Below are 26,296 nucleotides of genomic sequence, written 5' to 3' on the forward strand. Positions count from 1 at the left end.
TGTGCCTCTGCCAACATGCTAAATGGGATAGATTTTGAACAAATCGAGCAACTCAGGACTGGGCAACCATGAGGCACTGTGGGTCATCAGCAACAGTAGAACTGTCATCAACTACAATTTGTAACCTCCTGGCCCGACATATCCCCCATTCTACCATTACCACCAATAAAGAGTGCATGAGGGCATGCCAGGAGCAATACCAGGCATACCTGAGAATGAGGTGTCAGCCTGGTGAAGCTACAATAGAGGACTACTTGCATGCCAAACAGCATAAGAAGCAAGTGGTAGAGCTGAACGATTCTACAACCAACGGACCAGATCTAAGTTATACAGTCCTGCCACATCCAGTTTTGAGTGGTGGTGGTCAATTGCCACTGGAGGAAGAGGCTTCTCAAATATCTCCATCCTCAATGATGGGGAAGCCCAGCAGATCTGTGCAAAAGATAAGGCCAAAGTATTTATTACAATCTTCAGCCAGAAGTGCCAAGTGGAGGATTTATCTCAGCCTCCTCCTGTGATCCCCAGTATCACAAATGCTCGTCTTCAGCCAATTTATTTCACTCTATGTGATTGCCTACCCATCCAAAAGCGTGTCTAATTCCTCTTGAGGTCTATCACCATCCTCTTCTTAGTTCACAATACTTCCAAATGTCAGTCATCCTCAAATTTTGAAATTGTGCCACGTACACCGAAGGTTGTAGAGTAAAACTCTTTATATACTTTCCATGGGATTATTACCTGAGAGTAAATTAACACATAATATAACTGGAATTACAATATGAGTTTTCATCTCAAATAAAGTCAATAAAATTAGACTAACTGAAGAGCCATTGAAATCACAGTTGAGCTCTCATTGAGGTTAAGAGTTGTGAGAATGTAGGATCAAAATGAGTTTTCTGATTTCAAAGTAAGAGCTTGTAACTGTATGTCACACCTGCAGCAAAATGTCATTGTCCAGACTGCCTATTTGTCACACGTGTACAGTGAACATAGGCTTATTTTGACTTTGTGCAAAAGAATAGAGCAGGTGATTGTGAGTCAACAGCCAGTCTTACATCTTTCCTGATTCTTATATTCATTGATTCCAATAGAAATAAAAATTAGGAGAGATGTCACAAGGACTGCCAACTCATATCACCCACTACAAAGTCAAGAAATATGCCAATATGGCTAACACCAGTGGGTCACACATGCACAATAGTGGCATTATCTATAATACGTGTTTTTTTTTAAATGCTTTATTCATGGAACTTGTAAACAATAGCATAACAGTTCAAATTTGACATTACATAAAGTGCAGTACAGATCAGTTTCTTGAGGCTCTTCGCTAACTTGCCAGGATTTTACTGCCCCACCCGCCATGGGAATTGGAGCAAGCGAGGGGTGGACAATGGAAAGGTCTGGTGACATCAGGTGGGATTTTACAGTTTTGCAATGAGCAAGGCCATTAAATCCCGCCCATCTCATTCTCTGGCACATTGTGACTTGAGGGAGTTTCACGTGACCTCCAGCTCCTCAGTACACTATGGCAGGAGAACCTTGGGTAGTCGCTCATCCCATCTTGAGCCTTTGTGGTGGTTCTCCTAAGCTTTAGAACATCTCTCAGCATGTAGTCCTGAATCTTAGAATGTGCCAGTCTGCAACACTCAATGGTCTGCAGCTCTTTGCACTGGAAGACAGGACAAGTTTCAAGCCAACCAAGTTGGTGATCCTCTAGCAGCAGCTGATATTTATCTTAGTGTGCATCCCTGGGAACAGAGAGCACTGAGTCCTGTATATTAAAGCTTCTCAGGATCAACCTTGACAAAAACCATTACATCTCTTTCCAGTCCTGCATTGTGAAGGCATAATCTAGGAACATGTATGTGATGGTCAGCAGACCCTCCTCGAGGGCAGTATGCAAAGGTGGTGAGACTCCAAGCATGCAGGAAGGATCTGACAGGATAATCCCTACTCATCACCAGCTAAATTAGGTCTTGGTGCTTGTTTGATTGTTCTGGCAATGAGGCATTTTAATTACTTTGATAGTCTGATGAGAGAACCATTCAACAGGATTCACCAACTCCTTTTTCCCACAGGGCCTTGAGGACATTACATGCTGCCTGGTAGAGTTAATCGCTGCCTGGTAGAGTTTTTGTGCACAAAATCCTCCTCAAGGGACAGGTGTTACAACCTGTCTAATTGAATGGATCATTCCATGACAATGTGGCCAGACCCTTCCTTAGCAATATCAGGTTACAGATAGAATCTCAGTGCACACTGACACTTGGGCGGAGGGGGGATGGTGGGAATTTTCCTGTTCCATCCACTACGGGAATCGTAGTGGGTGGGAAGGCAGGCGAACCATGCAAAGGTCTGTTGACCTCAGGCAGGATTTTCTGGCTTTAGGGTGAGCAGAGCCAGAAAATCCCGCCCTTCATGTTTTTGAGTCCCAAGGATCTGTGCACAACTTGATGTAGGGGCACACAAAGGTGGCTTTTGTCGGCTTTCAGCAGTTTGTTCACACACTCCTGCATATTGTTATCTAAGGCCTCCATGATAAGAGAACAGGAAGGACTGGGAGGCCATGCTGTTTTTGGGCTTCATGCAGTCCAGCATTAAAGGGTATGCTGATTCTTAGTATATCAGGCTGCAGTGACCTTCCTTTAGGGTAGTGATCTGTAAACATTTTGGAAGAGGAAACACAAGCATTTCTTACTGTGATCCATGGAGAGAATTCTGGACCAGAATATGATCTCGGAGGCCGAGCAATAAAGAGTAAGGCCTGATGGCTTTTCCCCCACTCAGATGTACTCCTTGCCATTGAACCCCATCAATCACAGCAGAAGCAGACTGTGCATGCTTTTCTGGAGTTGGGACTTTAACATTGTCTGTCCATCTCATCTTATGAACCCCATCGACGGGGACAAATTGCTTGATGTTCACCTTGATTGCTTCTCACCAGTTCATTGGATATTCAGAGAGTTTTCGTGGTTGTCTAAGCATTGTAATCCATTCTGAGTTCCTTGATTTTGTTTTGAGACTTAACAGTTTTATGTTCAACTTTATGCCCCCCTGGGCAGCACATTGATTAGCACTGCTGCCTCACAATGCCAGGGATACAAGTTACATTCCTGGCTTGGGTCACTGTCTGTGTGGAGTTTGCAAGTTCTTCCTGCTCCAGGCGCTTCCGTTTTTTCCCATAATCTAAAGACGTGTAGGTTAGGTGAATTGGCCGTGCTAAATTCTCCCTTAGTGTACCCCAACAGGTGCTGGAGTGTGCTGACTACAGCATTTTCACAGTAACTTCATTGCAGTGTTAATGTAAGCCTATTTATGACCTAACTTTAACCTTCTGATCATCTTGTAGGTGACAGTCAATCAGCTGGAAACAGTGCTCAGAGAAAAGCACTAGCCTGATTTTGGCTGGCCTGATCATGAACTTTCAAGCTACAGAGGGGAAGGGGGCAATCTTAATGGCAGTCATTTGATGTGGTGAGCCAATAAGATTGGGTGAGAGACGATAAATCAGGTTTGTGCCTGGTTTTGTGCCTCGTCTTCTGCCTCTCATGGTGTTACTGGCCCTGTTTTTCTGATGATACCAGCTTCGTGCCCTTTTTTCAATATTCATTACTTCATTTAGACATAATTAGTAAGTCTCAAATGCTATCGTCCAGGCTTACTTGCTCACCTGCCGACATACTTACTGGCAAGGATCACGTATGTTCCCCCCAGTGGGCACCAGACATGATGGCCTCGTCGGTGTGACTAGGAACCTGCAGGGTTGGGAGCAGGGCTGGGCAGTGCCCTTTGGACAGTGCCAGCTTGGCACCCTGACAATGCCCACTAGAGGGCAGGGCCTGAGGGGGTCAGGATCTGAGGGGATGAGCCTAAGGGAGCAGAGCCTGACAGACTGGGACCATGACAGGCAGAGCTCCATGATGGGGGAGGGGGCTGTAGTGTAAGGGAACTGGGGAACTCTGCGATTGGAGGGTGGGGATCGGCTGGGGAGTGATCAGGGAAGATCAGTGAGGGAGGTGGTGACCAGAGGTGGGGGGGTTAGGTAGGTGGTAGAGAGGGGTTGGGGGGCAGTTGATCAGCTGGAGCAGCGACCGGGATGCAGGTGCGCCACTGGCACAGTGAATTGAACTATGTATCATTCATCAATCTGGCAACCTGGCACTGGTCACTGGACACACTGGCAATGCCCATCAAGGGAGGGCAAGGCCTGAAGGAGTGGGGTCATGATTGGGAAAGCTCCATGGGGGAAGCGGCCAGGGAAGGGGGAACTCTGCAATTGGCAGGGTGGGGATCGGTTGGGGTGACAATTGGATGGAGGTGGTGGACATTGACAAGGAGTGTGATTGTGGGCTGTGATCAGCCAAAGCGGTGATCGGAGGGGTTGGGGTTTGATTGGCTGGGCGGCGATTGGGGATGTGAGGGGTCAAGTGCTCAGTGAATTAAACTATGTATCGTTGACCAATCTACTTGTCTTCCATAGGCCCAACCCTAAGGTATGTTCCTGTGTGCCCATTTTTTTTGGACAAAGCATCATCGATAGATCCGCATGTTTTTTTTTCCAAAAACATATTTTAATCATAAAATTTGTAAAAATAAATTACATTACAGTGCATTACAGAAAAATTTCGTTCAATATATTACATGAGATGTCTCAGTACACTAGCCATTGCAGGTTACATTTATAATGTACATTTACATTTCATGTCAAACATTTTCTGGTGCATATTGCCCAAGGGGCTTTATATGATTTCCAACGCCTCATTAAACTGTCAATGGGAGGACCTTAGACAGTGGCCATTCCCCACTGAGACTTTGCAGTGGCCCTCCCAAACTTTAATGTGTCTCTTAGCACATAGTCCTGGATCTTGGAATGTGCCAGTCTGCATCACTCAATCATCTACCTGTCTTTATACTGGAAGACCAGCAGGTTTGAGGCTGAACAAAGAGGGTCTTTCATGCAGTTAATGGTCCTCCAGTAGCAGTTGACATTTATCTCAACATGCATCTCTTGGGACAGCCCGTAGAGCACAGGGTCCTGCATAATGAAGATGCTTGGGACGAACCTTGACAAAAACCATTGAAATTTCTTCCACACCTGTTTTGTGGAGGGACATAACCGATGCAAGTGGACAGCCACTTTACAGGTATGGTGCAAAGCTGGTGAGGCTCCAGGTTTGTGGAAAGAATCTGAAGGGATAGGTCCTTCTTATCACCAGCCAAGCAACATCTTAGTGTTTATTTGGAAGTTCTGGTGATACAGCACTCTGCCAAACTACATTGCAGTCTGCTCAGGAAACTATCATCAGGATCTACCACATTTTCCCACTGAGCATCAAGGCCATTACATGCAGACAACATCCTGACGAACCTGAGTTCAAATATGTTTTTCTGCACAAACTTTTCCACATGGATATATCCACATGTTTCAGGGAACAGTGTGTGTAATATTATTGTGTCATGCTTGTATCAGTAATAGTGTGTGCAATGCCATTGGGTCACACTTCAATTAAAATGGGAGAGTGGTATTTAATGGCAAAACACTGGGGTTGTGCCTGCCAGCTGGAAAGCAGCAAAGGCACTGTGTCACTGCCTTTCGTGAAGACTCACTGTATTAAGTAACCCTCAGACACTTAACATGGCAGCTGTGGGCCTTCCTCAGGATCATGGAGCCTGGGGACTAAAATTTCATCTCCTGAGAATTGCTGGCCAGAGGCCGACATTTGTGCATTGATCATCAGCAACTTCAGGGAAGTGGTGCCAATTGCTGATAATTTATCCATCTATTGCCCAGGATCACTGAAGGACCAATGCCACTAATGAATGATGATGGGATGGGATTCATGGAGTGGGTGTTACAGGGTAGAGGAATGGAATTTGTCAGCAAGGGCAGAGGTGTGGCCCTAAGCAACACCCCCACTCTTTCCCAATGCTGGATTGCTCGATAAAGTGCCTTTGAATGAGGGCAGTCTGCATGCAACCGTGATATGACCCTCAACCATTGCTGGGTAAATAACAGCAGTGGCAGGATGAGGCCCTTAAGTGGTTATTAATTGCCCCTTAAGTGCCTCCGTTGGGGAAAGGAGTAGCCATTCACGAGCTGTCTGCCCCAGACTCGATTGGGGCAGAGATAGGCAGGCTCTGTGATCCCCACACACCATCCCAATTAAATGCTCCCTGCACCAAACTCACCTTGGGAGAGGGCATAAATTCCACCTTCTGTAATGCCCGTATATTTCCATTTCCTATATTGTCCTTGTATCATGTCAGGATCAGATAATTATGGGATTTGCATTGTGACATTGTCACTTGCATTACTTATAAGAAAAACAAAAGGGTCAAAATAATTTTTTTACTTAGTAGCAGTATTAGTTTGGATTGTGCAATTTTTTGAAAGTTTGATTTCTAAATTTTAATCTTAATGAATTAATTTTAGCGATTCTCTCCCCTAGCCCTGAGGCTAATTATAATGCTTTTATTGCTGACTTGCTTGTTCAGGATGTGGGTATGCCGGCGTTGGACTGGCGTAAACACAGTAAAAAGTCTGACAACACCAGGTTTTAGTCCAACCTATATAAATAATTATTGTATATAAATAATTATATAAATAATTATAAATATAAATATTTAGTCCAACCTATATAAATAGGTTGGACTAAAACCTGGTGTTGTCAGACTTTTTGCTTGTTCAGCACTGATTTGGGGATTCAGTCTGAGATTGTTTGACTCAAACATCACATAGGGTAGTGTATTCACCAATTGAGTCATCAGGGAGGCAATTAAAGCACAAAAGCATTTAAAGGACGAACAGCCCGGATGAGTATCAGTCAGGGAATTCAAATGCACACAGAATATCCTTTCTTGTGACTCTTTTACATTTTAATAGCTGCCCACTGGAGGTTCTTGTGAAGGGATACAATTGTCTTTGGATTATAACATTGACCATTTGATTACAGTAGAAATGATTTGGTAAGTGCATATTCAATTAACAGAAATTCTTACTGAGACTGTTAGTAACACAGGGTGGAGCAGATAATACAAAATGCAACCCCCTCAACAAATTACAATTATGCGGGGTCAGGTCATGCGAACCAAAAACAATTGGACTCAATCCTGAGTTATACAGGGTTAACTGATTTCACGTGAAGGTGAAATAAGAGCTTTAGATTTGGGCTTAGTGTGTCTTTAGTTAGATGTTGCAGAAAGCTGCCCTGGTTTATCCACTTACCATCACAACCAGTGGTCACCCACCCACCCCCCTACTCACTGCCACCCCCCAACCCAGCCCCACCCCCTCCCCATCTCACCCACTTCTCCCACCCACCAGAAAATGTGAGGTTAGAACTTGTGGGATCAAGTCACATGCTGACACTTGTCCACACTCACACATGAAGGAGTGTCAACAAGGTCAAGTACAGCAGAAGACATCTGTGTGCTGGAAACCCGAGGAAATGTACCCCAGCAAAAATTACAAAGTCAATAGGGAGAAAGGCAAAAGAGCTTGGTGTTGTCAGATGAAGCAATCACTGCTACTTCTTTTCAGTTATTCTATTAATTAAAATTGATGTTAAGAAAATTGCAAAGCAGATTCTGATTGCTTGGACTCCAAAAACAAAATCAAATATTCTTTTTGTTAAGTCCACCTTTTCTTTTTCCTTTTTCTCTTCTTTCTCCTTTTCATCTCTTCTTTTCTTTGACTTGCTGACTTTCTCTCCCTATCCCTCTTTCCCTTTCCCAGAATCTCTCACCCTCGCTTTCCTGCCATTCCCTTCTTCCCCAGTCTCCTCCTCTCTGCTCCCTCTGTGCATGTGTGTGTGTGTAATGAACATCAATAGTACAGTTTTCTTCCACATTCAGTGAATCAATGCAAGAATCTTGTATGTCCATACAAGGTATCAAAATGACTCAGTTATGCCTCAAAGCCTTGAACATCCCCCCTCCCGTCCCCTTCCCACATACATAAAAAATCCTTTGCCATCACTGTGACTGGGAAGACGGCCAAATGCCACCAAGGACATTGGGCAATAAATCATCCACTCCCAGCATCTGTAGGCTTAAGCTTCCCCTGCCGGGGATGATTCTCTTCTCTGTTTTCCCCTCACAAAACCCCTATTGTTGAGAATGGGGTGAAGAAGATTCCTCCTTGCACAAAAGCCCTTCTGAAGCTCAGTCATAGGCTGCAAATGAAAGAGTCTGTATCTCCACAGGGAGGCCGGCCTCTATCCTCCAGTTAATACACTCTCCTCTCACCAGGGTCACCATCATCCTCTTTTCATTCTGCTCTTATTTTATTTTCTGATTCCAGTATGAAGCATTTTAAAAGGGCCTCCTCGTTTAAACCGCCCTTTGCCACAGCTTCATTACAGGGACAGGAGCCTACACTGACCACTTTTGAAAGTTTTATCTTACTACTGGCACATAAGCCTTAGAACCGGTAGAGACCCTTTCGTTCTAAACTCCCATCAAACTTACAGGATCTTGTCTCATTTGCAAAAAGTCTCTGTATTTAACTGATTTTTCTCAAGGAACTGTCACTGCTTTAAAGATTTTGAAACAATTTATATTTTTGCAGTGTATGCAGTAGATTTGTGAATAGGTCTGGAGTTCAGCTTACATCAATAAATAGATCTTTTATAAAAATATGTCCTCAGACAAAGAGTATACACTTATTTAAAATGTATTTTTGTCACCAAACTTGTGAATAATTGAAGCTACACCCTGTAGCTGCCAAGATTTCAAAAGAGCTGCACTGATTCTCACTTAAAAGACAAAGGGACTAGTTTCCAATGAACGACTGGTGATAAAGATTTTCAGTTGACACAAACTATTTTATTAGCATGCAGAAAACGGCATTTTCATTTCAATTGCTGAGGCAAAGGAGCTGCAGAAAGGGTTAAAAGCACAATTGACATATCTCAACATCCTTTCACTCACCATTTCGCTTGACAGCACTCGAGTTGCTATTTTTTAATATTTTGACAACAGCATGTGGTCTCACAGACACTGCTGATGGTTTGGAATGTGAGTCCGTGAGGACCATCGTCATGATGGGGTTGTGTCGTGGCTGGGGGTGGGCTAGGGGCTGTGGGGGAGGAGTGAGGATTGAGTAAACAGCCGGCAAAACATCTCAATCTGCAAAATGTCAAGGAGTGAAAGAGAAATGTTTCGCATGGTGATACAGAGAAAGAAGCTGCTCTTGAGAGGGTCACAGAGCTGAGGCCAGCACCAGATTGACTGCCACGACGGTGAATTACTTACACAAGACACACATTGTCTGCAGTGCCAGGCACAGCACACTCTCTGGGGAATGCAGAGATTACCCAGACTGCCCAAGCACACAGAGAGCATGAATAAGGGCCTCTGCTTCTCTGTCTCATATTCCCATCAGGACCATGTAAACTGATAAAACGGATTCCAGTTGTGAAAGCCAAACACATTAGCGGGTACATTACATCCTTTTGTCCTCTTCGCAAGTCCTTAAAAACAACTCTGTGTTTCCTTTGAATTAAACAGAGCAGATTCCAAAGCTATTCCCCAAACATCCTAATATAGTTGTTATCTGGTCACAGCTGGGCAGTCTGGTAAGAATCCCTGTGTACTAATAGTGATGAGCTGCGTCTAATCAAAGCTATTCCCAAGTCAGTCAAGATCCTAGTACTGAATGTCACCCACAGTAAAGAAAAATTTAAAAATATTTTGAGTATCTGTTTATTAATGGGATTTTGTATCTCTCCCTAAATTAGAAAGCATTCCTCATTGAGTCATAATAGCAGTATGCTTTTAAATCATCCAAGTGGTCATTCATCGTGTGTGAGTGTACACAAAAAGTGTTAACAGGTTTTGAGACCATGAAAGGTATCATAACATTGCTTTGGCCCATCTTTGCTTTAGTCTATGAACAGACACATATTTTCCAATTTTTGTCAATAGAAGTAACTGGCTAGTGATCAGGACTCAGTATTGCATGTGTGCATTTAATCAATAAGCCGATTTAAAAGAAAGAACTTGCATGTCTATGATGCCTTTCATGTCCTTGGGACGTCCCAAATGCTTTACAGCCAATTAAATACTTTTGAAGTGCAGCTTCTGTTATAATGTAGGAAACATCATAGAAAATCTATGCACAGCAAGCTCCAACAGACAACATTGAGACAAATGATGATAAGTCAATCAGTCTCTGATAGCATTGATTGAAGGGCAGGTGCTGGCCAATGGCACTGAGAAAGTTCTCATTTAATAGTGCCATGGGATCATTTGAGAGGGGAAAATTGACAACAATAAATGTCCTGACATTTAGCAAACATTATGTATTGTTAAGTTGATTGTCACAAATTCTCAGCAGAAAGGACAAACTGCTGCTCACAAGTTCATCTTTGAGCACTCCCATTTCTTTCTGCAACACCACATTCATCCACTTTCTCAATCTAAATCTAAATCTCCCTGTCTTGCTGTTACTATGATTTAATAAAGTTAGTTATACAGTCTGCTTCAGTAAAATATTGTTATTGGTACAGACAAGCCTGATTGATTCCCTGCCAAGGAAGTTAGTGTAATGGTCTGCTCGTCATGCTTACTGGTCAAGAATATTCTAACTCCCTTAGAAACCCAATGTTAAATGCCCCATCTGTTACAAGTGCTTAAGCAATTACACCACATTACCCATCATTTACACTTTGTATTGTTTGGAACTTGGATGCTCTAACCTCCTCTTCAAGTGAATGAACAGTTTGTCCCTCTGAGTATCTTTGACTTAGAGCCGTATTCATTCATCAGAGGGCACTTGTAAAGTGTCATTCTGCATTTAGATGTGAAATCCTCTTCCATTCTGTTTAAATAATTGTTATCTTTATTCAGTTGACAAGTTACTTTTTCCAGTGTGTCTATCTCGTTACATTCACCTTCTTCTCACCTTAATTTGCAGACTCCATTCTTCGTTACAGTTAACTTAGCAATGGTAGCTCAATCCATGGCTCTTTTGCTTCTGAGTCAGAAGATTGTGGGTTCAAGTCCCACTCCAGAGACCTGAGCTCAAAATCTGGGCTGACATTTGTAATGCTAGTACCAAAGAGCATTACCGTACCATTAGAGGTGTTGTCTTTTCCGTGAAATGTTGATCCGAGGGCCTGTCTGTTCGCTATGGTGAATGAAACAGATCCTACCACACCACTTCAACAACAATATCAAAGAAAAACAGGGGAGTTCTCTTGGTGTACTGGCCAGCGTTTATTCTTCAAGCCATGTTACTAAAACAAGTTATCTGCTTAATATCTCATTGGACCTTGGTGTGTGCACTTGGGCCTCAATATTTCATATATTGCAAGAGTCTGAAGTTTTCGAGATGTCTTGAGCATGTGAAATGTATGATACAAATTTCAACACCCCTGTTAATACCTGTTAGTATTTAGCTCAACATAAGCCATAAATCAAATGCCTTCCTGTTCTGTCGCCAGTTTGGGATTTAACCACCTGCATTATTGAGAAGTCAACAGCATTATTGTACATCGAAAGGTTTTCAATTGTAATTTTCTAAGACAGAAATTGGTAGATTTGTGTTAGATAAAGCTATGAAAACAAAAACGTAAATGTAATTGAGGTGCAGATCAGCCATGAGCCAAATTAATGATGCAATAGGGATGAATGGCCTACTTCAATTTAGTTATAATAGCATTTGAATAGACTAAGTGCCACTTGGCTATGGAGGTTCACAAATATCAGCCAAGACTCCTGCTCTTGATTGTTATTCAGTAAAAATGCATTTGTGAACATTGAGTTGAGGAGGAGGACCAAGCTCAACCATAAAGACCTCCATGATCAAGTGTTCCACCAATCATCCAGCTTTCACCTTCTAACTTGTGTAATTTTAACAGAAATGCAAGGCCTCGCAAAAGCTTAAATGGATAGCTAGTAGAGATGTTCAAAATTGTGAGTGGCTTTGGGTAGTTGTTTCTATTGGCAAGGGAGTAGCTAAAGGACACAGATTGAAGGTAATCAACAAAAGAACTAGCTAAGGTGAGAACTTTTTTACGCAGAGAAGTAAAATCTGGAACACACTGAGGATACTGGAAGCAGATTCAATAGTAACTTGCAAAAGAGAATCGGATACATGTGTGGAAAGGAAATATAGTTCGCATTATGGGGAAAGAGCAGAGGTATTGGACTAACTTTCACAAATATGAAGGGCTGAATGGGCTTCTTCTGTACTATATAATGATATGACTCCATGTTTGGGCTCATACTCAAATAATTGCTTCTGTCTATAAGTGTTTCAATTCCCTGCACTTAAATATCCTGGGCACATGATTGGATGGGATAACAAATCATAAAAAGCAATATGTAATTGAGCAGTCCATAATGTGAACAAGACTAAAGTGATTAATATGAAACATTATTAAAAGGTACTGATCTATATTGACCCAACGACCTAATATCTAAACATAGTAACCCTGTGAAATGCAGTATCCGAGTCTGGATTCCTCTGCCTTTAAGACTGTCTGACATTTCTGTCAATAGATTGTAATGATTTGTTTGTCAGCTATGAACTGCTTATGGCTAATCGATACCATTGATTTCATCAATCACCATGTTTGGACATTTATTGCCCCATGAAATTTTGCCCTGTGACAACAAGGTGATGATAAATGATGAATAAGCACGGTTTGGGATTAAATGTTGCAGCTTCTCTTCTCTAGCCTGCTGCTAAATCTTCCCTTCATCCCAGTCTGATTCTAGATTGTTAGGAAAATGAAAACAATTTGCTTCTGGGCAACTTATGAGCAACCTGGTGACACAGTGGTTAGCACTGTTGCTTCACAGCACCAGGGACCCATGTTCAATTCTGTGTTGAGTTTGCACATTCTTCCTGTGTCTCCATGGGTTTCCTCTGGGTGCTCCGGTTTCCACCCACACTCCAATGATGTGCAGGCTAGTTTGATTGGCCATACAAAATTGACCCTAGTGTCAGGGGGATTAGTAGGGTAAATGTGTGGGATTACGGGAATAGGGCCTGGGTAGAATGTGGTCCGTACAGACTCAATGAGCTGAATGGCCTCCTTCTGTACTATAGGGATTCTATGATAATAACTCCTCCCCTGCCCTCTCCAGTTCACCGAATCCCCAAACATACTCTCATCAGCCTTATTGTACCCATCCCAATTGACTGTTCTTCATGTGTGAGGAAGTTTAAATGGTAAATATCAGCACGCCACTCAATGTGAAGGCCATTGCTGTCAGGCTCCCATCAACACATGCATATTTTTCGGTAGGAACAGAACATAATTGATTTTTCCATTTCATGCCCAAGATTATTGAAGCCAACTGCTCCAATTATTGCCTTAGTTAGGATCTGCAAACTCAACTCTGACCAGCAATCAAACCTTAGGCTTTCCCTTCTATTTACCTCATGCAGAATTTTTACTTTTTCATCCAATGATACAGTTTCCTCCCAACCTAATCAGTATACTCTCTGAAACTGTTACTTGCTGTACCCATCCATTATGCTCAAGCTATGTATCACAACGCTGACTTATCCTAAGGAATCACTCAAACAAAAATCATTAAAATTAAGCTCTCCAAAGTAGCATAGCTATTGACCTCAATATCCTTGAAATAGGGAGATGGAAATCAATCCAGATTATTTTTTCCGAGTCATTATCCAGTGATTCCTAAAGTGGGTTATGTTGCTATTGGGTGAGAATGGGACTGGGTTCACAGAAAGCAGAGATGGGCAACCAACAAAGACATTGAGGTATTGGTTCCATAGCACAGTTGCTAGATTAATTCAATAATGTCCAGGCCTTTTAATTCTCCAGCAAGCACATTCTAGTGCCCAATGTGATACAAAGCCATGTAAACCAGTAGGCTTGAAGATCCAGGATATCCTTGCAAGCATTCCTTAGGGTGGTGAATGAGGTACAACCATCATCACCTGCTTCATGAATGATCTTCTCTCCAACATAAGTTCAGTTGTGGGGATGCTTGCTGATGATTGCCTAATATTCAGTGCCATCTGCAATTTCTTCAAGCATGCTGCATGTAACAAGTCCTAGAAAACAGGCTTGGGCTAATAAGTGGTAGATAATATGTCACACAAGTGACAGGAAATGATCATCTCCAACAAGGGAAAATCTAACCATCACTCTTTTGACATTCATAAATCAGAAAAAATAGGAGCAGGAAGCTGCTCTGCCATTCAATAAGATCATGGCTGATCTGACTGTAGACTTAAATCCTGCCTGACCCTCATAACCCTTCACTCCCTATTCAATTAAAAGTCTGCTTAACTCTGTGCATTACTGTCCCTGAAACCCCCCCACCATCAATGTCTTGGGGATTACCATTGACCAGTAACCTTACACGATGAGCACATCAGAGCACAGTGGCGGCAGTGTGTACCATCTACAAGATGCACTGAAGTAATTTACTGCAGCTCCTTCAACAGCACTTACCAAACCTACAACTTCTAGAAAAACAAGGCTAGCAAACACATGGGGATAGCACCACCTGCAAGTTTCTCACACACCTCCTAACTTTGAACTATGTTTCTCTTCCTTCGTTGTCACTGGGTCAAATCCTGGAGCTCCTTTCCTGAAAGTATTGCTGTTGCATCTATACCAAATGGACTGCAGTGGTTCAAGAAGACCTTCATCATCACCTTCTCAAGGGCAATTAAAAATAGGCAAAAGTTACTGGCTTTGCCATCAAATCCCAAGTTTTTTTTTAATTATTCCATTCTTAAAGTTACAAAGCCATTATGCAGAAGGTCAGGTCAAGCCCTTAATCCATCTCTTTGCTTACTCAAAACCAATTCAAATTGAATCCAATTCATGGTCCCCACAATAGAGATACATACAAAATCCAAGCAAATTAGGAAAGGCATTGCACCTGGACTTGGGCCCAAGAATGAATAACAAGAAAATGAGGTGATTGCTGTGGCTCAGCAGTAGTGATCTTGTCTCTGATTTAAAATGTCATGAGTCCAAGTGCCAACCAAGGAAGAGCAAGGTTCTTGTTTTTGGATGACACGTTAAACCAAGGCCCCTTTTGCTCTCTCATGGGGGTGTAAATGATTTCATGGCAATATAAGGTCTATCCCAAAACAAGCACCATCAATTTTGATTATCAAATTACTTTGTATGATCTTAGTGCATTCAAATTAGTTGACAAGTTACATTATAGCAACAATGGTCAAGCTGTAAAACACCTTGAAATACCTGAGGCTATAAAAGGTAGAATGTAATTGTAAGTTTATTTTCTAAATTTGGAGTCTTTTGTGTTACTTTATTTCAGGTAGGGTAACTGGAGATAACTGAAAGATATTTCATGTAGAATGTTGCTCTGTGAAAAGGAGATGGAAACATGGAGATGAATGCCAGGACTGATTAGGGACAGTCAGCACGGCTGAATTTTTTGGAGGGGTAACCAAGAAGGTAGATGAGTGCAATGGAGTTGATGTTGTCTATATGGACTTTAGCAAGGCCTTTGACAAGGTACCATGGCAGGTTGTTGCATAGGGATCCAGGTAAGCTTTCTAAATTGATACAAAATTGGCTTCTTGACATAAGCCAGAGGGTGGTTGTAGAGAACCGTTTTTCAAACTGAGGCCTGTGACCAGTGGTGTGCCTCAGGGATCAGTGCTGGGTTCACTGTTATTTGTCATTTATATTAATGATTTGGATGAGAATATAGGAGGCATGGTTAGTACTTTTGCAGATGACACTAAGATTGGTGGCATTGTGGACAGTGAAGAAAGTTATCTCCAATTGCAATGGGATCTTGATCAATTAGGTGAGTGGGCTGACGAATGGCAGATGGAGTTTAATTTAGACAAATGCGAGGTGATGCATTTTGGTAGATTGAACCAGGGCAGGACTTACTCAGTTAATGGTAGGGCACTGGGGAGAGTTACAGAGAGTACAGGGGTACATAGTCATAGCTCCTTGAAAGTGGAGTCGCAGGTGAACAGAGTGGTGAAGAAGGCATTTGGCATTGTTGGTTTCATTGGTCAGAACATTAATTATAGGAGTTGGAATGTCTTGTTGAAGTTGTACAGGCCTTGAAGTTGTTAAGGCCACACTTGGAATACTGTGTGCAATTCTGGTCACCCTATTATAGAAAGGATATCATTAAACTAGAAAGAGTGCAGTAAAGATTTACTAGGGTGCTACTGGGACTCAATGGATTGAGTTATAAGGAGAGGCTGGAAGACTGGAACTTTTTTCTCTGTAGTGTAGGAAGCTGAGAGGTGAACTTATAGAGGTCTATAAAAAATGAGGGGCACAGATCAGCTAGATAGTCAGTATCTTTTCCCAAAGGTAAGGGAGTCTAAAACTAGAGGGCATAGGTTTAAGCTGAGAGGGGAGAGCTGCAGAAGTGTCCAGGGAGGCATTTTTTTTCACACAGAGTGTGGTGAGTGTCTGGAACAAGCTGCCAGAGGTAGTAGCAAAGGCGGGTACAATTTTGTCTTTTAAAAAGCATTCAGATAGTTACATGGGTATGATGGGTACAGAGGGATATGGGCCAAATGCAGGCAATTGGGATTAGCTTAGGAGTTTTAAAAAAAAGAGCGGTATGGACAAGTTAGGCTGAAGGGCCTGTTTCCATGCTATAAACCTCTATGACTCTATAGGACACAAATTTTGGAAAGGCATAACAAACCCTAAAATCTTCAAAAAGTTTCTTTCTCCTCTATAGTAATTGTCAAGGAAAAGAATTACAGTTTTCTTAAGTCAGATATCGCATGAAATGCAGCATTTTATCTTAAGCTGTAAAGTAATTTTCTTTTGTCTAATTTGTAAATGCCTTCATCTGCAAAAGATGAACAAAAGAAAGCAGAAAGATCCCAGATTCAATCTGTGTTGAGTGAGCAACAGACACCCAGTGCAGGCTTGTTTTCGTTATTTACAAATAAGACAATCAGTCAAGTTTGCTGGTCCAGATTGCTATCCAGTGATCCCTGCTGGATAATGTGTGCGATGGATGCCAGCTGAGAACTGGTTTGGAATCAACTGTGCTTCAGTAAACTTCAGAATGGCTGCAACTGAGGAGAAAGACCTGGAATTTAGAGTAAAAGGGTTAACATCAGAAGTATACATCAAACAACGCATGCTAGTTGATTGTCAAGGACTGTACAGATGAGTTCAGTCTCTAGACAAATGTCTATGGATCTGTTCCTCATTGCAGTGTGGAGGAGTGCAGAAAAACTGGGGAAAACTTAATTTAAACACAGAAATTTTGGGCAGTGAAAACCAAAATAAAAAATTAGATCTTCAGGAACCAAATATGGAGTATCTTAGAATTAGGCCCAAAGACTAAAGTGAATTAGTCATTTTTATAATATTAGTCTTTAATGAATGACCATATTAGAACATATTTACCTGTAAGAAACAAAGTTTTGGAGGCAATATTTTTTACAGTGAATTAAATAAACCATGTTAATATTATAAATAATTATGGATCCTTTGTTGTTTATATATCCTGATCACCTCTAACTGTGGGCCTACAGCCAATAATAAAAAGTTTAGTACAAGAGTTTCAGATTAATCAGGTCAGTCGCCTGTGTTTTGCATCGGGTGTCCAAACTCACCACTGCCCCAGGCACAGATTTTTCCAGACTCTCCCAATTAGAACAAATACTCTTTCTGTTCAGACTGCAAGCACCTCGTTGAGTAGGATTTCCTCTGAATGTATGTTTGTTTACATCGAGGAAACCTGCCTTCCTGTAGAATAGCTACCTAATGAGAGGCATTCAGAAACGTTATACAGTGCCTGTGTTTTAGATAGATGGGAAGCAGTGAGTTTTTAATGAATCTGCAAAGTTCAAAACTCCTTACTATTCTGAACCTTTGCCAACATACATTCTCAAACTTCAACCTTTTTAAAATTTCTGTCTCCAACCAGTTGATATTCATATTCAACTGGCAGGACTGTCAACTTGTCTCACATCATAGCAATCTTGCAATTTTGCTTGGTCCAAGCTACAGTCCAGAAACCTGGGAGTGGATTTTATGCCTCTCAATGCCGGATGTGTTTTCAGCAAGGTGTAGAAGGTCAGGCATATAAAATATGACAGGTGGCTAGCCCACCATCTTCCTACCTATTCCCAATGTGTTCCCCATAATAAAGTTGGTGGTTTAGGCACCTACTCTTTTGTATAAAACAATTAAACTGAAAGTTTAGGCACCAATTAGGCGACCTGCCATTAGATTTATTGAGGCCCTTAATTATCCAATTAATTGAAAACTAAGGGCCTTTTTCTGCCTCCACTGCCATAATATGTTGGGCTGTGGAAAGCAGACAAGAGTGAAAAGCCCACTTTTTCATTTTCTGGGTGAAAAAGTGGGAAGGGCTGGTACCTCCTTTAGGGGTTCCCTCTCCGCATGGGGGGAAAGCACAAGTTTGTGCCTCCCCTTTTGCCTCCGAAACTTGACCACTTCCCACCCCTTCCTTGGGTGTCCAATCTCTCTCTGCCCAAAAAGACTGGACTGCCTCGCTCCAGCTTCCATGGTGCCTTCATTGTAGGCCCATTTGAACTCTTTGCAGTTCTGGTTGTCCCCTACTGAGTTAAGACGCTGCAAAAGTTGCCAGCAGTTCTGGACGATGGGATTTTCTTCCAGCAGGGGCAGAAGCCCGACTCTCAGCTTGTTAATGCCATTCACAGTATAATTTTCTGCAGGGTGGCCTTTTATAAAGTCTGCTGATTTGTGACTAACCAGAGGGTTGGGGGGGTAGAGGGTATGAGATCATTCTTCTCCCCGCCATACTACCCCCCTCCAGCCACCTACCCACTGCTCTCCTACATCATAGAGCTCTCCTCTGGAGCCAAAACCTATACTGAAGCTTCGGTGCAGTACTCTGGGAATACTGCAATGCTGTTCATGATGCCATTTTTCTAAGATATTGGACTGAAACCATGTTTCAGTCTTCAGGTACTTTTTTGCACAACAACCAGCTGCCATCGGTGGTGGTGGAGGCAAACTCACTGGGGTCTTTTAAAAGACTTCTGGATGAGTATATGGGATCTAATGGGATTGGGGGTTATAGATAGGTCTATGGCTTCATAGGTATAGATGTGATCGGCGCAACTTGTGGGCCGAAGGGCCTATTTGTGCTGTAGTGTTCTATGTTCTATGTTCTAAAAATGTCCTCTCCAATATTTAACTAATATTATCAAAACAGGACATTAATCTGAGTGTTTGGTTGTTAGGTCTTACTGCGCACAAATTAGATCTTTACTAGCCAACATAACATTGTGAAGTGGCTTGGGGTGACATGACAATGTGAAAGGCAGTATGCAAAGCCGGACCTCCCTAATGGCTCAAGTATTTCAGTGTGGCTACACACCAGTCAGGAAAGTCTCAAGTTCACTTTGCCGTCAATGTTGAGCTCTCTGATCACAGTTGGATGGGTATTAAACAGAGATCTTGGATCTTGCCCATGGGAGGATGGGGAATGAAACAAAATCACCTGAACACCTTTGAGCAATCCCTCCTTGAAACAAGCATGTGTGGACGTCAGGTAAAGATGAAGTCAAGATTAGATGTGGCGCACTCACTCAAAGCCAAATAAACTGCTAATATTCACTATGGCAGTATATCAAGAATAGGTATTTTGGCACATTTGTAGAAGGGAAATGCAGGAAGGAGTCAATACCTTGGGGTAAGAACAGAAACAAAAATAGGGAAAAATAAATATAAGGAAGAGTTTCAGTAACAAAATATCTGAAACAAGATAAAGTCACAATGTGTTTCTTGTGAATAATGATATCCAAAAAAATTTGTATTTTTCGATTTTAAAAATTGGTAAACCTGAATGACATTTAAGGCAGAATTTCCCAAGCTCAGGTGGAGTTGAGTTTGGAGGGTGCGAATTGGGAAAGTTCTGGAAAACGACATTGAGTTGGGATCGCAACAATTACCTGCCCCCTTCTAGATTTCCCCAGGATGGGATACAAATACAGTGGGGAACTCACAAGGGTTGAGTAGGACATCAGTTGAGATACTTGAAAAGGCAATTGGCCTTTTGGCAAGGATCAAATGTAATTTCTGTTCTTATCAGTTTAATATCTGATATGTCCCCTATTTGGGGTCAAATATATTACAGTAGCTTTTGGGACAGAGTGATGGAACAGGGATTTGCTCCTTCACCTGAAAACTTATCTTTCCACCAGCACTAGATTGCACACTAATGTGCCAGATTGGATAAGGTAATTGCACAGTGGGTACTCATTGTAAAGCAAAACTGACTTTATATGAGCATTACAGAGGGTGAAATCAATAAGCGCGGGATCAGCCACAGTGAATAACTTGAGCTATTCCATGCAATTCTTTCAGCCTAAAGGTTACTGATTTTGTTTGGGTTGGCAACTTTATGCAACTTATATCAAGTACCTTATCGCCAGTGAGATTTTCCTGCGACATTGGCTTGATTTTCAGTTCAGGGTTCAGATGCCTGGATAATTTTCAGGTCCAAACCCCATGTCTCTTCTGCATTGCTCATGCAGCTCCCATGCCCCAAAATATAATGATGCACAGTGAAGAGATTCACATCAGTGCTGATTGACCTGATACGACTCCCTGGATTGTGGTTCACTCTTTTATGGTTGTAATGTCCTAACTATGATCAGCCTTGTGTGTTTTAAATAAAAAAAAAGATTGTGGTTTGTACATGTAGATTCAAACTAACAACAACAGATTTATTCTAGGATCTCTTGCCTGTACAGAGTACAATCTGAAAGTAATGCAGCACTCTCTGCAACACGCTAATGATATCACCATCAAATCCGTGATCAGCTCTTCAAGCACTCAGGCAGCCATTTAAATATATCACAGCATTAATTTCATTGCTTGCCCAATGATTCAGTGATGTTCCCCACTGCGTATCTGCAATACAAGCCAGGAATGTCTGAGGTTGCATATTAAACTTTGTTGAATTAGTTGATTTCAGTCAGTAAGGCTTTAGGGAATATTACATTTATCCTCAGCATCCTTACCTGGGTAATCAGCTAGGGTTCCCACTCTTGATCACTGTATAGAAACCCCTCATTTGAGATTTTTATGATATACTTTCATGTGGACATAAAAGTTCCAGTGGCATTATTTATAGAAAAACAAGAAAGCTTTCCAAGTGTCTGAACCAAAATTTATCCCTCAGCCAACATCAGAAAAATTGTTAATTTATCTCATTGTGGGACCTTGCTGTACACAAACTGACTGCACTGTTTGTCTCAATTACGAAAGTACTTGATTTACTGTAAAAAAAAGAACTTTGAGATTTCCACAGAATGTGAAATGTGCTATATAAATGCATTTCTCCTCCCTTTCAATTCCCTGGCCCAACCACTGTGGCTGAGTAGCCAGCTGGGTCTCATTATTCAGCTCATATGAAGAATGGCCTCTTGTGCCAGACAGACCCATAGAACTGTTGCCCTATGAGGAATCATACAGGGTCTAAGAGGAGGGGAAGTCTCAACGGGAGGGTGAGGAGAGTTGGGGGTGTGAATGGAAGAAAACAAACTGCAAATGCTGGAGATGTGCAGTAGTTCAGTCTGCATCCAGGAAGAGACAAACAAGTTAATCTTTAAGTGCATTTTCAATTATATTTCAGGTTTGAAGTTTTCTTTTGAATTCTCCCAATCCATACTACCTTTCATAACCTATTTGGGTCATTCATTGTTCTCAGTGCTACCTCAAACTTTAGACCCAATGTGAGGAAAGCTAATTTGATGCAGCTGAAGCAAAGGGTGCTCTCTGAAAGCCTGCCGCCTGTTTACCTCACCAGGGCCTCTCTATCGATCAGTCCTGTCCTCTAGATAATACAGATTAGCAGACAAGCATTACTTATTCACCCTCAGCCCCTTCCACTTCGAGTGGCACTTTGAATACTACAGAGAGATCCACTTTATTCACTTATGATTATTACTTATCTCCTTGATAAACAATTTATCAATAAACAGCCTTCACAAAAAGACCATTTGTACTGTTCTGTCAATACCAAGTTCACTATTAAAGCTAAAAGAACAAGGGAGTAAAATGATATATGTGAGTACAATGAATAAAATTTGCCCTTTGTTAATAATGTTATAGCATAGATAGAGCAGAATGTCAATCTCTATTTATAGTTAATATAGTAAGTACGGAGCTAGAGGTCAAATAACAGGTAGAACTTTCCCAGACTTTAACCTTCTGGGCCTTTCACAGCTTTGTAGCCAATGATTATTGATGGAGATGAATAGGTTTTTTCACAAGTGCTGACTTATCCAGCGTGTGTTTCCAAAACATTTTTGTATTTCAAAATTCAAGCACCCTCAATTTGTCTACTTACAATATATTTCCATCGCAATTAAAAGGACAATTGTTTATATTGAATATTTTCCTGTTCAAAAACACCTTCTGTTCTTATTTAATCAGATTGTAGAATCCCTACAGTGCAGAAGGAGGCCATTCGGCCCATCAAGTCTGCACTGAGCTTCTTCCCTGCTGCTGTCACATTTTTGAATGGACTTATCTTGCATTAAGTTGATCTTTCTCTTCTCCCTAGCTATAACTGTAATACTACATTCTGCACTTTCTCGTTTCCTTCTCGATGAACGGAATGTTTTGTCTGTATAGCGTACAAGAAACAATACTTTTCGCTGTATGTTAATAATTGTGACGATAATAAATAAAATCATTGAGGGAATGTAGCCAGAGCCACCAAGACCATACAACAATGGGTGGCTCAGCTGCACAAGGGTTACAAGGACAGCTGGAAGGGCAATAGTAAAAGGTGATTTGATACTTAGGGAACGGATAGGTGTTCCTATGGCAGCAGACATGGATTCAGTATTGTGTGTTGCCTCCCTTGTGGCAGGGCCAAGGATGATACTGAGTGACTGTTCATCAACCTGAGGGGAGAGGGTGAACAGCCAGCAGTCATGGCCCATTCCATTACCGTCAACATTGGTAGACAAACAGATGTGGTTTGCAATCAGAATTTAAGGGCTAGACAGATATTTAGCAAGCAGGACTCAAAAGAATCTCTAGATGTCTCCCAGTTCCATATATAAGTGAGTATAGAAATAGGCAGATAAAACACTTGAATACATTGCTGAAGAGTGGGGTTGGAGGGAGGACTTTAGATTCTTGGGACATTGGGACTGGCTGTGTGGGAGATGGGACTTGTACAGGCTGGACAGATTGCACCTGAACATATGTAAGTGAAATATGGACCAAGAAAGTATAGTTTAAAGGGCAGAGATGGTCAAAGAATTTTTGGAGTGTGTTCAAGAAAGTTTTCTTCAGCAATATGTCCTGAATTTTCAGGATGGTGAGCACTCAGCGCTTGAGTCCCTACCATGCCAACATTGACTGGCAGCAGGTGTGACTTCTGTCTGCCCTTGGATGGAAGTTCCACCTTGCACAGCTGTTGGCCAATCAGATTAGATAGGAAGAAACTGTTCCCATTCATGAAAGGTTCAAGAACAAGAGAGTGCAGATTTAAAGTAATTAATAAAAGAGGCAATAGTGATATGAAAATAAACATTTTATGCAACAATAGAATAGTGTCTGGAATGCTGTACCTGAAAGTGTGGTATAGGCAGTTTCAACTGAAGCATTCAAAAGGGAATTAGACTGTTATTTGAAATGTGCAGGGTTACGAGGAGAAGATGGGAGAATGGAACTAGGGAAGTTGCTCATTCAGAGAACCAGTGCAGACATAGTGGGCCAAATAGCCACTTCCTGTGCTGTAACAATTCTGTGATTCTGTGACACATCTAAAAGGTGATGTACTTAATCAGCTGATAAGCACTTACTTTAATAGCGAGTGGAGCTGTATAAAGAGTGACAGGTGGCGATTATACTGCCTATCACCAACCTCCCTGTGTTTGGACATTAATGGTGACGTTTACTATCAGTTAAGGTCTATATTTGAATTGGCACAAGCTATAAGTGCTGAGCTTATTAAAGCAATTACTCAAATATGGATCATTGTCTCTTATCAAAAAAATTCAACCTTCTGATGCCTACAGTAGCAATGACAATGCAAGTTCATTCTATACAGCAGAATATCTCTAAGTCAGTGATATACTGCCATCTTGTTTGCATTTTACAAGAGTCAAAAAATTCATTAACTGATTCCAAAATTCAACAATTTCCTCTCCTTTCCTACATTGCAACAGTGACCACACTTCTACACTTCATAAGAACTTAGTTGGCTGGAAAGTACTTTGTAAAGTTCTGAAATCATGAAAGCCATGATATGAATGCAATTCTGCCTGCCTTTATTGATTTCAAAGCTGCTGACTGTTACTGAGATTCACAGTTCCACGGGTAGTGACGGAATTCTAGCATCTCATTCCCATTTGGCCCACTCACATGTGAAACTACTTGGAGTCATATTTTCTTGTTGGTGGGCAAATCCCATGCTGAGGAAACAGTGACCACAGGGGTGGAAAGTGGCCTTTAACTAGCTATATAAGTGGCTGCCCATTGGGTAACCACACTGTCAAAGTACCCACTGTTGTCAATATGCCAGAGCAGTGGAAAATCATCAAGCTACACTCTCAGTGCCTCCCACCATCGTATTGCCAGCTCTCCTGTGCCCTAACCTGTCTCCAAGGTGGTGGGAAAATTCAGCCCTGGGTGTCAGCAAACTTTTCCATGGTTCAGAATATTATCCTTATCCTATATCCTTATAGCCTTATCCTATATTTGCTCAAAATTTAGATATCGATACATTCCCTCATGTCAACAATTGGGCTGGATTTAATGCCCTCCCACAAGGTGAGTTTGGACCGAGTGATTACAATGTTTAATCGGGTGAGAGAGTGGCTGATAGGGACCCTGTCAACTTCCCTCTTCTACCACAATTAAATCTGGTGCAGGAAAGCTCATGGACTGCCTTATCACCCTGCCATCAGCTGGCCATTGAAGGCCTCATCTCACTGCAGTCAACCAATAGCAAGGGACCTGCTGTGTGGGAAGCTTGCCTGTGGGGGTGGTGTAGTCCCTCTATGTCAGACATTGAGTGCCGAATCGAGGGACCCAGCTTCAAGAAGGGAAAGGAGGGATATACCTGCTGAGAAGCACCCCCTGCCCTTTCTTCTAAACCCCATTCCCCACATCTTAATTACGACCCCCCCCCCCGCCCCCCGCAACCTCTGTCCTGCCCTCACCCACCTGTGGCCTGGAGTACTGTCCCAGATGTGGGAGCCTGGCTTATTTTTCTCGTCCCACATTTTCTGAATTTCAATTTAGCAAAAAGCCATACTGACCGCTGGTCATGGGTAAAATCCCTGTTCTGTATTAAATCAAGCAGTATGTATTGACTGACCTTATCTCAGACAAAACAGGTCTTAGACTCTATGATTGGATTCAGTGCTATTGGATTAAGGTGGGGATAAAATAATCAGCCACTCTTGATTGCCCACTAGAAAGCCTCTGAACTGGTGGTAGATTTGTGATGCTCACCAGAGTAGAATAGCCGACTGATATTCTAGTCACTTGTTTGAAGTACCAAAAAACTGCCTGTACCCATTCAACTGACCTTCAACAGAATTAGAGGAGAGCAAGTGATGCAGAGAGTGATCCGAAAATGTGTATATTTTCTAAACACAAGAGACACTTGTAAAAGAAAAGCAACTATTTGTCAACAAATTCTAAGGGTGATCACTCATGATGCATCCTACCCAAGTAGAAAAACAAAGTGCAGCAGGTGAAGGCTACGTGTCAGTTAACAGTGTTTCCCTATTTCCTGGTGAGCAGGGTATGGAGCTGATAAAAAAAAGGGTCAACACGTTTCCACATTGACAATGCAGCTGAATGTCTCAGCATGTCTCTGTCTCAGCCAGAAGAGCGAGCTCTCTTTTATCATGTTGTAATGTACGTCAGATCCAAAGTAAGATGTATTGTGTCCAGGTTAAAGAGAAGAATGCAGTTGAACACTGTACATAAAGGATTGCCTCATTATTCTGTTTGCACTGCCAGCTTTTCACAGTGAATGCCAGCCCGAACTTGGACTCAGGGACAGTGAATCTGATTCTGTGTCCATGTGGCTCACAGGGAACACTCTGCCATAAGCTGTCCCTCACTCCTGGACAGTCACTGAAACCCCATTGATACTAGACACTGTGCAGATAAGTGGCACAGGTCAGTTTCACTGCTTACCCTCAAAAGGAAAGATTCCCAACAGCACAGAGTAAAGATAATGCTGGTGTTCAGCTCCTACTATGCAGGCCAACAACGCAGCTTTCACACTGAGCGGGGGGATGGTCTGCTGCCAGTACAATTAACAGTACAGGCCACACATCTGCAGTTACTTTCAA

The 26,296-nt window shown here is 42.0% G+C and overlaps 1 protein-coding gene and 1 pseudogene across 2 annotated transcripts in view; both read left to right on the forward strand.

The window, feature by feature from the left end:
- The window catches only part of prdm16 (PR domain containing 16), a 734,637-nt gene that overhangs the window by 317,298 nt on the left and 391,043 nt on the right, over positions 1–26,296 (forward strand). The window lies entirely within an intron of this gene.
- LOC145360334 (U2 spliceosomal RNA) lies at positions 19,999–20,179 on the forward strand (annotated as a pseudogene).

The sequence above is a fragment of the Carcharhinus amblyrhynchos genome, chromosome 30, assembly GCF_965287045.1.
Source record: "Carcharhinus amblyrhynchos chromosome 30, sCarAmb.v2.hapA, whole genome shotgun sequence".
In the NCBI taxonomy this organism is placed as follows: domain Eukaryota; kingdom Metazoa; phylum Chordata; class Chondrichthyes; order Carcharhiniformes; family Carcharhinidae; genus Carcharhinus; species Carcharhinus amblyrhynchos.